The 14,988-nt window shown below is 43.2% G+C and overlaps 1 pseudogene; it reads right to left on the reverse strand.

Annotated features, from left to right (window-relative positions):
* Window positions 1–641: 641 nt before the first annotated feature.
* On the reverse strand, window positions 642–2,771 carry LOC147024063 (uncharacterized; annotated as a pseudogene).
* Between the last annotated feature and the right edge of the window lie 12,217 nt (window positions 2,772–14,988).

Genomic DNA, 14,988 nt, shown 5'->3' on the forward strand with positions numbered 1-14,988 from the left:
CCCCCCCCCCTGCTGCTCTTTCTGCGATTTGTCCCCACCATATTTCCACAGGGAGCTCAAGGTCCACAAACAACCCCCTTCTGGTAAAACTACCAAAATCACGAATCACTACTCACCTTCACTCTTTCATTCCAGTTTTTTCCCACCTTTGGAATAAACTCCCACACTCTCTTAAACACCACTCTTCCCTCAAGGTCTTCAAAACAACTGTTCACCACCACCTCTTATCATCCCAATCCAAATCCTCGATCTTTTCTACCCCTGTTAATCTACCCTAAACCCACATCCTTCAAATTCTTGCTTTCCTTCCTGAAAGAAAGTGTTCCCACTTCCATTTGTGTACCCCATGTTCCCCACCCCATCCCTCTCTCTTCCACAGATCTCCTAGTGTCTTTGTTCCACATTGTTTTGTCCTTCCCACTCCCGCCCCTCCTGTCACATGCTCCCCTTGCTGTTCATTGTGTGTTAGCTCTCATACGAGCCTTGACAAGGTATACAAAAAAAACCCTCACCCATCCCTTACCCTCATATTTAAAATCCCAACCCCAACCCTCACCCAACCCTAACCCTCACATTCAAAATCCCAACCGATCCCATCCCTAACCCAACATATTATCTATATTTTATTTTAAATATGTATTTCAATAATATGTTTTTTTAAATAAGTTTTTTTCCCCCCTCTTCGTCTAATTCTGTCTGTCTTCAAGTTTTTCAATTTTGAAGAAGTTATAATGGGGACGAAGAATTTTCCAGCACTTTCTTCTCAGAACTTTCTGGATATTACTAAAAAACATAAAATAAATACTTTACTTTTCGCACATTGAATTAAATGATATTATATGTAATTTAATATATTTCTAATCAACTGAACTTACCTCTCATCAAGCAGCGTCCAATAAAGAACCCCATTGATAGGTTTAGAACCCCGAGAGTCTTCTTGGTCGAAACGACATTTTAAGTCTCCAAAATAAACCCAACTTTCCAGGTCTCCAAAGTATAACCACATTCCTGTTGAGTCTCCAAGATATGAATCACATTGTGAGTTATCAAGCCAAAACCCACATTCCAAGTCCACAAAAATATAACCATCTATCCAGGACTCCAAGGTAGAACCACAATTTCCAGAAATATTGTGGGTTTCTGCGATAAGTCTCACATAGTATAACTGTGGATCATCAAGGAAAACTCCATTTTTCCAATTTTTATGTTGTTCAGTGATAGATCTCACATAGTATAACTGTGGATCATCAAGGAAAACTCCATTTTTCCAAATCTTATGGGTTTCGGTGATAGATCTCATATAGTATAACTGTGGATTATCAAGGAAAACTCCGTTTTTCCAATTTTGATGGGTTTCAGTGATATATCTCACATTGTATAACTGTGGATCATCAAGGAAAACTCCGTTTTTCCAGTTTTTTATGTTGTTCAGTGATATATCTCACATTGTATAACTGTGGATCATCAAGGAAAACTCCATTTTTCCAATTTTTATGTTGTTCAGTGATATATCTCACATCGTATAACTGTGGATCATCAAGGAAAACTCCGTTTTTCCAATTTCTATGGGTTTCGGTGATAGATCTCACATAGTATAACTGTGGATCATCAAGGAAAACTCCATTTTTCCAAATTTTATGGGTTTCGGTGATAGATCTCACATAGTATAACTGTGGATCATCAAGGAAAACTCCATTTTTCCAATTTTTGTGGGTTTCAGTGATAGATCTCACATAGTATAACTGTGGATCATCAAGGAAATCTCCATTTTTCCAATTTTGATGGATTTCAGTGATAGATCTCACATAGTATAACAGTGGATCATCAAGGAAATCTCCATTTTTCCAATTTTGATGGGTTTCAGTGATAGATCTCACATAGTATAACAGTGGATCATCAAGGAAAACTCCATTTTTCCAAATTTTATGGGTTTCGGTGATAGATCTCACATAGTATAACTGTGGATCATCAAGGAAAACTCCATTTTTCCAAATTTCTGAGTTTGGGAGTCTTCTTGGTAAAACTTGTATTCTGGCTCATCAAGGTATAACTTGTTCAGTCGGTATTTCTTGATAACTCACAATGCGTACCATCAATGTAGTACTCTTTTTCAGGATTTTGTCGGTCCCCAAGGTACAAGTCTTTGGCTGGGTCATCACGGTAGAGCTGGTTCTGTGGGTCTTGGTCACTCACAAAGTCTTCAACCAAACCAACAATTCCACCCCAAGTTGTGGCAAAAGCAGTATTATCATTTTGTGTTTCTGGTACAATTTCCTGTGAGAGAAAATATGAATGTATTAATTAAGTTATTTAATTATTTAATTATTATATGTTTAAATCAAACTCTGTAAATAGGAAAAGAAAATCTTACCTCAATAGACAAGAGGTTTGAATGCAGTTCATCAAATTTGAAGATTTAGTTCCATACAGGTAGTAGGACTCCAAGGAACTCCAAAGTCATCTCATTCGAGATCGGCACAGTAGTCCATTCTCAATGAAAGTAAAAATATGTTTAAATTTAGCCTGTATTGCAGCCCTTTACATAAGAATGGTGGGTGTGGTTTCCTTGGGAATTTCCCCAGGCAAGCCAAGGCAAGCACTGTGGGGCAGGACCTAACTGGAAGTGATGCAAGAATTGGTGGTCCAGAGAAAAGTGGGCAGGGCTAAGGGAAAGTTGGTGGGGCTAAGGAAAAGTGGGCGTGGGATATGAAAAAAAAAAAGATATTTAGATCAGGAGATACTCAGACAAGAGCATTAAGAGAGGTATGTGATTTAATCTCTGCTGAACAAAAATACTTAAACCAAGAAAAAAGTTCAAGAATACTCGACGGTGATGAGTGTAATCAGAAAATTAAGTTATTCCTAAAAAGTAAAATATAAACAAATATTTGTTGGTTTGCTGTTTGAGTAGCATGAGAAATATGTGAATTTTTGTAAGTGCCTCAGAACTCCTGAAAAAAAAAGAGACGAAGATTTTTGGAACTTTGGGAAGAAAAGGAAGTAGAGAGAAAGGAAATTGGGAGGATTTTGGTGTCATTCTGTAACTTTTTCCCTTTTCCCCCATTCACTTACATGTAAATTTTTGAGGTGCATCAGAAGCCCAAAGTCCTACTACTCTCGGAGCTGTTTGGGTCATCTGGATCATCGAGGTGGCGGGGGGGGGGGTGGGGGGTGGGAAGGGTCTTTTGGGTACTCTGAATACTTTAGGTTGAGTATTTCAGTTTACAATTGTAGTTGGCACCAGGTCCAATCGGTGAAGGTCCAAGCTTTTCAACCAATCGGTGAAGAGCGGACATACATACATAATCACAAGCACTTGCTGCATTATATGTAGATTCTTTTTCAGATTGGTATTCCATAATACTACTATTCTCAGGATACAATGAACCAAAAAAGGAAATAAAGAAAAAAAAATAAGGGAAACAAGGGTTCACTTAATCTTAATGGGTCACCCAAACCCTCACCCTCACCCACACCCTGGCCCAATCCCTTACTCTCACCCACACCCTGGCCCAAACAATCACCCTCAACCACAAGGAATCACAAGGAAATTATATGCAGGTGTAAGCCATTCAGCCAATCATGCCTATGCGACATCAACACCACATTAATTTATCTGCTTCCATTGCACCATCACCACTGCCTGCTCCCACTGCATACTCACCACCGCCTGCTTCCATTGCACCATCACCACCGCCTGCTCCCGCTGCATACTCACCACCGCCTGCTCCCGCTGCAAAATCACCACCGCCTGCTCCTGTTGCACCATCACCACCGCCTGCTCCCGCTGCACCATCACCACCGCCTGCTCCCGCTGCAAAATCACCACTGCCTGCTCCTGCTGCACCATCACCACTGTCTGCTCCTGCTGCACCATCACCACTGTCTGCTCCCGCTGCACCATCACCACCTGCTGCACCATCACCACCACCTGCTGCACCATCACCACCACCTGCTGCCACTGCACCATCACCACTGCCTGCCCTCGCTGCACCATCACCACATCCATCACCTCAGCAACCTCACTCCACAACTGTAACAACTATTATCTGCAAATTTCTCACATTCTGCAACTTGCTGCAAATTATCTATGTGTTCTATTTTATATCATTGTCGGAGTAAACAGAGGCAAGTTAATAAAATAACTCGGCAAGCCAAAAGAGAGCATGAGAAGGACATGGCTAAGAATATTAAACATAATAACAAGGCTTTCTTTAAATATATCAGGGGAACAGAACAGGTGAGGACCAGTGTGGGCCCATTGAGGAATATCACCGGGAGAGTGGTTAGTGATGAAGGTGAGATGGCAGGTTTATTAAACAGGTATATTACTTCAACTTTTACACACAAACAGTCAGCAGAATTGCCAATAGCTGAGAGCATCTATCAAGGAGGTGAGGAAGGGCTTTTACAGAAGATCCAGGTTGGAGTGGAGGAAGTGAAGGAACAGCTGAGTAATCTCAGAGAAGATTCTGGTCACCACAATTCTGGAAGGACGTGGATGCCATAGAGAGGGTTCAGCACAGAGCTACGAGATAGATTCTGGTCCCAGCTAGACTCAGCTATGAGGAGTGGCTGAAGGAGACAGGGCTTTACACACTAGAAAGGAGGCGGTTATGAGGAGATATGATAGAGATGTTTAAGATAATGAAAGGTAAAGATAAAATAAGTGAGGATGAATTACTCAATAGGATTAGACAGTGATAGGACCAGGGGCCATAGCTTGAGAGTAAAGAAGAGGAGAGTTAAAAGGGTAGCAAGGAAGGGGACTTTCACTCAGGGAGTAGTTAATGCATGGAATGGCCTCCCTGGAAAGGTTGTGGCAGCAGAAACAGTAGATAATTTTAAATTATAATTACGTAGGTACCTGCAAGTACATACTACAGGTATCTACACCGGATATGGGATTTGTACCTCGGATCACAGCGTCAAGAACGAAGTGCTCAGATGGGAATAAATGAACGAACACTACTCTGTATCTCCACAAGAAGCCGGGTCCGTGAGGACAAAACCCAGAGTAGAGGTTTGTTTCGCAATTATCTTTCAAAAGTGCAAAGCACCTTTGTGGTTATCGTCCACTCATCACCTGGATTTGCAGTTTGACACGATTATGACATCACTGTGCCCAGACCTGCAGCCCCCTTCAAGGTGCCTTTCTCATGATCAAGCAGCTCGCCGTCTCATCAACAACCGAGGAGGAGCTGTTCATTGAGAAATGAGATGATGTGTCTGAAAAAATGAGGTCACAATGACAATTATTGAAAAGGAGAAACAAGAAGCCTCACAAAGCCAAGAAGGCGTGTCATTGTTGAACAACATTGTTATTGTAACTGGAATGTAAAACGATCGAGAGAATGTCAAATAATCATTATGTGTAATAATGTATGCCTGCTCACTTTAAGCACATAGTTGTGTAGATGTCTTCGTAAGCTTGAAGGCTCGTCTATAAATTGACTCGGACAATGTTTGCCAATTTGCATCGTTAATTACTTACAGCCAATAATTGTTTCCTTGGCTGTTAACAGGCAATTCGCTGTGAGTTGTGCCGTCGCCTCGTTCACTTTGGCTCACTTCGCACACCATTGGTGTTTTATAGCTCCATCCAACATGGCCAGGAGAATTTGGTAATTGCTGCGTGACCGTTCGGGGTCAGGGTGGCGTGACGTCTGTATGGGGATAAGTTGTTCACCCTGGATCGCAGAGTGCTGAGCCATCCGTCTAAAACTGCATGTTGCTCCAGCATTCCTCTTTCCATGTTCAACAAAGAAGTTGGGGGGAGGGACGAGCTGGGCCAATTCCCCTGAAGCTCGTCGAGAAATTTTGTTTTACACACAAATACGCTCAAACACATGCAAACAAACAAGCATGCGCAAACACAAACAAACGAGCAAATACATGCACACGTGCTAACATACACAAACATGCGCAAACACATAAAAACGAGCAAATACATGCACACGTGCTAACATACACAAACATGCGCAAACACGCACAAACACATGCATAAACACATGCGCAAAGACATAAAAACGTGCAAATACTTGCACATGTGCTAATATACACAAACATGCACAAGCACGTGCACAAACACATACGCAAAGACATAAAAAACGTGCAAGTACTTGCACACATGCTAACATACACAAACACGCACAAACACATAAAAACGTGCAAATACATGCACACGTGCTAACATACACAAACATGTGCAAACACGTGCACAAACACATAAAAACGAGCAAATACATGCACACGTGCTAACATACACAAACAAGTGCAAACACGTGCACAAACACATAAAAACGAGCAAATACATGCGCACGTGCTAACATACACAAACATGCGCAAACACATGCATAAACACGTGTGCAAATACATAAAACGTGCAAATGTGTGCAAACTCATACAAACATGCAAACATACACAAACACATGCATAAAACGTGCGCAAATACATGAAAACGTGCAAATACATGCACACGTGCTAACATACACAAACATGCGCAAACACGCACAAACACATGCATAAACACATGCGCAAAGACATAAAAACGTGCAAATACTTGCACACATGCTAACATACACAAACATGCACAAACACATAAAAACGTGCAAATACGTGCACACGTTCTAACATACACAAACACGCACAAACACATAAAAACGTGCAAATACGTGCACACGTGCTAACATACACAAACACGCACAAACACGTGCATAAACACATGCGCAAAGACATAAAAACGTGCAAATACTTGCACACATGCTAACATACACAAACATGCACAAACACATAAAAACGTGCAAATACGTGCACATGTGCTAATATACACAAACATGCACAAACACGTGCACAAACACATACGCAAAGACATAAAAAACGTGCAAGTACTTGCACACATACTAACATACACAAACACGCACAAACACATAAAAACGTGCAAATACATGCACATGTGCTAACATACACAAACATGTGCAAACACGTGCACAAACACATAAAAACGTGCAAATACATGCACACGTGCTAACATACACAAACATGTGCAAACACGTGCACAAACACATAAAAACGTGCAAATACATGCACACGTGCTAACATACACAAACATGTGCAAACACGTGCACAAACACATAAAACGAGCAAATACATGCGCACGTGCTAACATACACAAACATGCGCAAACACATGCATAAACACGTGTGCAAATACATAAAACATGCAAATGTGTGCAAACTCATACAAACATGCAAACATACACAAACACATACACAAACACATGCACAAACACATACACAAACATGTGCGCAAATACATGAAAACGTGTAAATACGTGTAAACACATACAAACATGCAAACATACACAAACACATACACAAACACATGCACAAACATGTGCGCAAATACATGAAAACGTGTAAATATGTGTAAACTCATACAAACATGCAAACATACACAAACACATACACAAACACATGCACAAACATGTGCGCAAAAACATGAAAACGTGCAAATACGTGTAAACTCATACAAACATGAAACATACACAAACACTTGCACAAACACATGCACAAACATGTGCGCAAATACATAAAAACGTGCAAATATGTGCAAACACATACAAACATGCAAACATACACAAACACATGCACAAATACATAAAACGTGCAAATATGTGCAAACACATACAAACATGCAAACATACACAAACACGTGTGGAAATACATAAAAACGTGCAAGTATGTGCAAACACACAAAAATGCAAACATACACAAACACTGCAAAAATACATAAAAACGTGCAAATATGTGCAAATACATAAAAACGTGCAAGTACGTGCACATGTGCAAACACATACAAGCATAAAATACATGCACACGTGCAAACATACATAAACATGTGCAAACACATACACAAATACATACAAACATGTAAATAGATACACACATGCAAACATGAGCAAACACATACAAACGAGCAAATACATACACATGTGCAAACATATGCAAGCAGATGCGCAAGTACATACAAACGTGCAAACACATACACAAATACATAAAAACGCGCAAGCACATATGTGCATGCACACTCACATACATACACACATAAACACATGCAAACAAACAAACACGCATGCATGCACATCCATAAATACAAATACAGTACATACCAACACATACACAAAAATACATACAAGTGTTCAAACATATGCGCACGCACACTCATACACACATACAAATGCATACAAACTCGTACAAGGAAACACATATCCACACACAAACAAACACCCCGCCACAACCTCCACGACCACCACCTAACACAACAAGGAGGCCGAGAGGCAGCACAGAAAGGATGTAAAAGACGATGCTATGGAACAATGCACCACCTATGATTAAACAAGGCCATGCTTGAAAATTGTAAAACCAGAAGAACCAAACTGCCCACACCCTGGATCGACCACAAAACGGCTTTTGACAGTATCCCACATGATTCATGGATGATAAAATGCATGCAAGACACAAATGAACAAAATCACAAAGTTTAGTACTCTGAGGGGACTAAGAAACTTTGAGGTACCATAAAAAAATTGGGGCCGCCAATTGTAGAAACAAAGCCTACAACAGCAATAAGCCTTCTCTTTTGTTGTAGGGAAAGGCTTAATGAGTGAAACGGTACTCTGACAACATTCAAGTGTAATGTGGACTAGATACACCTGTGGCCGGCAAAAATATTCACCTCCTACCAACAGTGTCATATTTAGATGAATTACGTGGAAACAATTTTTCCGAACGAACTTTTATATTGTCAGGTCAGGTTCGATCTGTGACCTGCTACAGGTACCATGTAAACCTGTACTAACCTGTTCCATGGTCGGGTTGTCGGCGACTAAACCGTCTCCCCCACCAGGTTTTCTGGTGAGGAGGGTGTTTGGATATGGACACCCAGCAGGAGTAAAAACAAAACCTGTCAAAGGGCGGAGGAGCTCCTTGTGAGCCAACGGCCATCCATATCTAGTGCCCAACTGTGTCTGCGGACGTCCTCCTGCAGTTGGGTCACTTCTTATTAGGAGGTTGGTGGCAGGATTTGCACTCCAGCCACCGTAAAACCCTTCATTCTGCAAAACGCAAGAACGCAAAAAAATCTGAAAACCCACTCCGTGGGAGTACCTCCTGTGCAGCTTCCCGGATGACGGGATTGGGGCAAAGCCTTCGGGACCCCCAATCTTTGATAGGAGGGAAACCACGGGGTAACATCCCTGGGTCAGATTGCGGGAGAGTGTGTCGGAGTGGTGCTGAGGTGTCGTCCACCAGACGGCGGTTTTCTTGGGTTAACCTGAGGCAGTCCCTTCGGGTGGGTGCCTGGAATGTCCTATCCCTAAGAGAGGATGATCACCTGTCTCTGTTATCATCTGAGCTCAAGCGTTTGGACATCGGGATTGCAGCTCTCTCTGAGGTTCGGAGATCGGATTGCGGCGAGATAATGGTGGGTGGTTACACCTACTATTGGTCTGGTCGCTCTGATGGTTACCATACCCAAGGAGTTGCTGTAGCTGTGTCCAATAAGCTGACCCCAATGATAATTGAGGTAACACCGGTCAACGAGCGTATTATGAGATTAAGGATTCGTCACTCCTTAGGTGTCATTTCCCTGGTCTCTGTTTATGCTCCGACTGAGGCGAGTGATCTCACCGTGAAGGATGCATTCTATGCCACAATCGAGTCTGTGGTTGATCAATGCCCCAGGTGAGATACACTTCTAGTCTTGGGGGATTTCAATGCATCGACTGGAACTGATAGGGATGGTTATGAGGTGTGTGTTGGTCCCCATGGGTCAGGAACTATGAACCAGAATAGCACTAAGTTCCTTGACTTTGCAAGAAGTCATGGACTTAGGGTGGCTGGTTCATGGTTTCAGCGCCCACAAGCTCATCGCTGGACTTGGTATTCCAACGCTGGTGGTGTGGCAAAGGAGATTGACCATGTCCTCATTGACGGTCGTTGGAGGATGATCCAGAACTGCAGGGTCTACCGGAGTGCTCAGTTCCTCAATACTGACCACAGGCTTGTTGTAGCAACTCTAAAGCTGCACCTTAAATCCTGGAGAATGGTACCATCCCAGCCGAGGCTGGATGTTAGCAAGCTCAGGGATGAGAGAGTAGCTGAGGAGTTTGCGAACAGGCTGAGTGGACACTTGGGGGGTCTGGGTGCTTTGGGGGGTCCTGAAGAGTTGTGGACCGACTTCAAGACCACCGTCCTTGATGTTGCCGGTGGATGCCTTGGAGCTCACCGCAGGGCAAAGAAGAATTTTGTCTCTCAAGGGACACTGGATACCATTGACCAGAGTCGCAGGGCCAGGCTGAATGGCAGAGCTGAGCTGTTCAGGGAGCTGAGGCGTAAAACTGTACGTGCACTGAGGGTGGACAAGGAGGCCTATGTGCGAGGAATCTGTGAGGGGGTAGAGCATCACCTGTGGACAGGTGATTCTCGTCCCGCTTACAGGGGAATTCGCGCATTACGTTCATCCAAGCCCATCCCTCGGAGCACTACAGTTCGAGCAGAGAGTGGTAGGCTCTTGACAGAGGAGTCTGAAGTGAAGGCCCGCTGGGCCGGTTACTTTGAGCGGTTGTACCAGGCTGATCCCCCAACTGTCGAGTTGGACGTCAAGGGTGTTACAATCCCTGTTGCTGACCCTCGAATCAACTGTGGTCCACCTACACTTGTGGAAACACGGGCTGTGGTGAACCAGTTGAAACGGGGCAAAGCTCCAGGGATCTGTGGCATCCATGCCGAACTTCTCAGGGCTGGTGGAAATGCTGCACTCGTGTCGTTGCATGCAGTTTTCTGCTCTGCCTGGAACACAGGCATAATCCCAACTGACTGGAAGAGGGGCCTTGTTGTCCCTCTCTGGAAAGGGAAGGGTGATCGCCAAGACTGCAACAACTACCGAGGGGTGACGCTGCTCTCAGTGCCGGGCAAGGTCTTTGCTCGGATAATTATTGAAAGTGTTCGCCACCATCTGCTTGAGCACCAGCGTCCAGAGCAGTCAGGCTTTACACCAAAGAGGTCAACGATTGACCATATCCTTGCACTTCGTGTCCTCACCGAACGCAGACGAGAGTTTCGGCAGGGGCTGCTTGCAGCCTATGTTGATCTCTGTAAAGCGTTCGATTCAGTGAATTGGGATGTCCTCTGGAGGATTCTTGGTCTTCCTGGGGTGCCACCAAAACTGATCGATCTGATGTCTGAACTCTACTCTGGTACTGAGAGTGCTGTGAAGTGTGGTGGTACCACCTCTGACTTATTTCCAGTTGTTACTGGAGTTCATCAGGGATGTGTACTTGCCCCCACACTTTTCAGCACTTGTATGGACTGGATTCTTGGGAGGATGTCGGAGAGATCAAGTTGCGGTGCGTCATTTGGGAATGTCAAGATCTCGGACCTTGACTTTGCAGATGATGCAGTCATCTTTGCGGAGACTTTAGACATCCTCTTGGGGGCCCTCGAGGTGCTGAATGAGGAGTCGGAGCCGTTGGGATTACGGGTTTCTTGGGTCAAAACTAAGATCCAGGCTTTCGGTGACATCTTGGATGCTGCTGTCCTGTCTGTGTCTGTTTGTGGTGAGGATGTTGAGGTCATGGAGAGATTCACTTACCTTGGCAGTGATATTCATGTCTCTGCTGGCTGCGAGTCAGAGGTCAATAGACGTCTGGGTCGGGCCTGGGGAGTCATGGATTCACTGGATCATGGGGTGTGGCGCTGCCGGTACCTGTGCGGGAGGACAAAAGTCCGAGTCTTCAGGTCCTTGGTACTTCCAGTCTTGCTCTATGGGTGCGAGACTTGGACTCTGACCAAGGATCTGAGACGGAGACTTAATTCCTTTGGTACCAGGTCTCTTCGGAGAATCCTTGGCTATCGCTGGTCGGATTTTGTGTCCAACGAGCGGTTGCTGAGAGAGACTCGGATGAGATTTGTTACCTGCATAGTCCGTGAGCGTCAGTTGCGGCTGTATGGACATGTGGCTCGTTTTCCTGACTCTGATCCTGCTCACCAGATTCTCTCAGGGAGGGAGTCTCATGAGTGGAGGAGGCCAGTGGGTCGACCACGTGCCTCATGGTTGCAACAGGTTGACCATCATCTCAAGGAGATGGGGATGGGCCTGGCATCTGCCTGGGGGATGGCCAGACGGAGGCCCCTGGAGTACTGGCGGAAAGTGGATGCAGCGACGTGCTGTTCTGGCACATGCTCCCATACCTGACCTGACCTGACCTGAACTTTTATATTTATAACTGAAGAGATCAAACTAAACACTGCTTTTGATGAAGGAGGTCACATGTCAGGAATAGCTGTAAAATACATCTACAAATCCAAATTCACTGGTTGTACAACTATTCAGCCACTTCGGTCAGTACTTGGTGGAATCACCTTTTACAGCAATGACTGCTAGGAGTCTTTGTGGATAGGTCTCTACCAGATTTGTGTAGTGAGATGGTGAAATCTTTGTCCATTCTTCTCGTGAAAATTGCTCTAGTTTTGCCATTGTCGATGGACTGCAATCTTCAAGTCTCACCATAAATGTTCAATTGCGCTCAAGTCAGGACTTTGACTGGGTCACTCAAGAACATTTATTACCTTCTTATTCAGCCACTCCAGTGTGGCTTTAGCTTCATATCATTGTCCTACTGAAATGTGAATCTCTTACCCAGTTTCAGATTCATGGCTGACGTGGGTAGTTTTTCATCAAGGATCCTCATGTACATTGCACTGTCCATTGTCCCTTATATCCTAACAAGCTTGCCAGTCCCTGCTGATGAAAAACAGCCCCATAAAATGTTGCAGCCACCACCATGATTGACAGTCGGGATGGTGTATGCTGAACATCAGAGATGGCATTGATTGGGTGATGTGCAGTGTTGGGCTTGCACCAGACGTAATGCTTTGAATTTAGACCAAAAAGTTCAAATTTTGTCTCGTCTGACCACAAAACCTTAATCCACATCCCTGCAGTATCATCAACATGCTTTTTCACAAACTCCACACAAGCTTTTAGATGTGTCTTTTCCAGTAAAGTCATCTTCCAAAGTCATTGTTGGATTTACAGTGACATCTCAATCCAGTTTCCTGCTTGCCTGGCTGATGAATTTTGATGGGCAACTTGATCTGGGTAGAGTCTGAGTGGTTTGATAAGTTTTCCACTTCTTAATGATGGATTTCACCGACTCAAAGGGATAATGAGTGACCTTGAAATCTTCTTATAACCCTCTCCTGAGCAATGCTTCTCCACTACTTTATGTCTGACTTCTTTGGAAAGCTCCTTGGTCTTCACGTTTGCTTTGTTTTGATTTGACCAAGTGAGTTGCACCTTAATACTCCTTGGAGAAGTGGGTGATCTTAATTTTTAAGTTAACCCACTGATTACATACAGGTGAAACAAATTGAACTTATTTTGTAAACTTTCAAACAAACAGTTTGCTCCTGAAGTGATTTAGCTTAAGCAACTTAAGCAACTGAGAGTCCTCAGATTTTCTCTGTTAATCTTATTCACATTTTATCTTCATTTTTTGGCTTTATCACTTTGGAGAAGTTTCTGGAAACTCTATATATGTTAAGCTTGATTTGAAAGCATCAGGAAATAAGCTCAGGTGGCATCAAAATGTGACAACTTTGGAGGGGGGGGGGGTGAATACTTTTTCAGGCCACTCTAAGTGCGCCACGTGCACATTTATACAAAGTAAACCGATAAAAATGAAACATAACAAGCTCAAATGAGCTAAGAGCCTCGTCCTCTTCATGATGACATCATAAAAACGAATATGACGTCATTGTGATGTATCAGGTTTGCGATAAATTATCTGTGCTAATGCCCAGCTTGATTCCCGCAAACAAAATTCAAACAGCTTGCCTAGTTTCGGAGATAATGGTATTGGCGATTTCCATTAGTGGCGATATTATGACGTCAACTTTTTTTCTAGGAAGAATTCCCAAAATCGGAGATGGTTACTGCCTGCGCGTGGGCTTTCTGCATATGCATGGCAAGTTTCCCGAAGATCCGATGAAAACTCTGCGTTGTGAAACAAAAAATGTCAAAAATAGGAATGACGTCATAAAAATTGATAAGACATCATAGTGATGTATCATATGTGTGGTAATTCATCTCTGCTAATGCCCTGTTCGATTCCCGCAAACAGAATTTTAAAAGCTTGCCTCGTTTCGGAGATAATTTTTAGGCGATTTCCATTAGCGGAGATATTTTGACATCATAACTTTTTTCTGGGCGGAATTTTCAAAATCGGAGATAGTCACTGTCTGCGCAGGGTATTTTGACATATATATACGCCAAGTTTCAAGAAGTTTCGATGAAAACTGTAGGCTGTGAAACAAAAAAGTCCAGAAGAAGAATATGAAGAACAACAATGTGAGTAAGACCTAGAGATCCTCCAAGAGGATCTAAAAATTGACCAAGATACAGGAACTAGAAAATGAAGCAACATCATACAAATACCTCGCAGGAGAAGAGGGCCATCAAATATGTCAAAAACAAATGCACAAAACAATCACCAAATAATACCTGCGTACAATGAGGCTGAACCTGTAAACATCCCTCACCTCGAGAAACAAAATCAAAGCCATATACCAACTAGCAATACCAGTATTCCACTACCAGTGCAGAATAATAAACTGACAACAAGCAGAAATAAATAAACTGGATATCAAAACAAGAATACTTCAAACCATCCACAAAATGTTCTTCAAAAATCAATGCATCCCGAGAATGTACATGCCAAGATGAGAAAGAGGTGCAGCCTGCTGTAACTCAACCAAGTACACAGAATGGCAACTGTAGGATTGGCTGAGCACGTGAAAAGCTGGACAGACAGCTGAATCCAATTTGAACAAAAACACGAAGACAGCAAGCCAGAGAAGGTATCCCAAAACCACTGAGCAAAAAAATTCCAAAAACATGTACGAATAGAGGATGTCACGCTTGAAA

The sequence above is a fragment of the Eptatretus burgeri genome, chromosome 7 (genome assembly GCF_056783735.1).
Source record: "Eptatretus burgeri isolate ZD-2024b chromosome 7, Ebu_testis_v1, whole genome shotgun sequence".
Taxonomy (NCBI): Eukaryota; Metazoa; Chordata; class Myxini; order Myxiniformes; family Myxinidae; genus Eptatretus; species Eptatretus burgeri.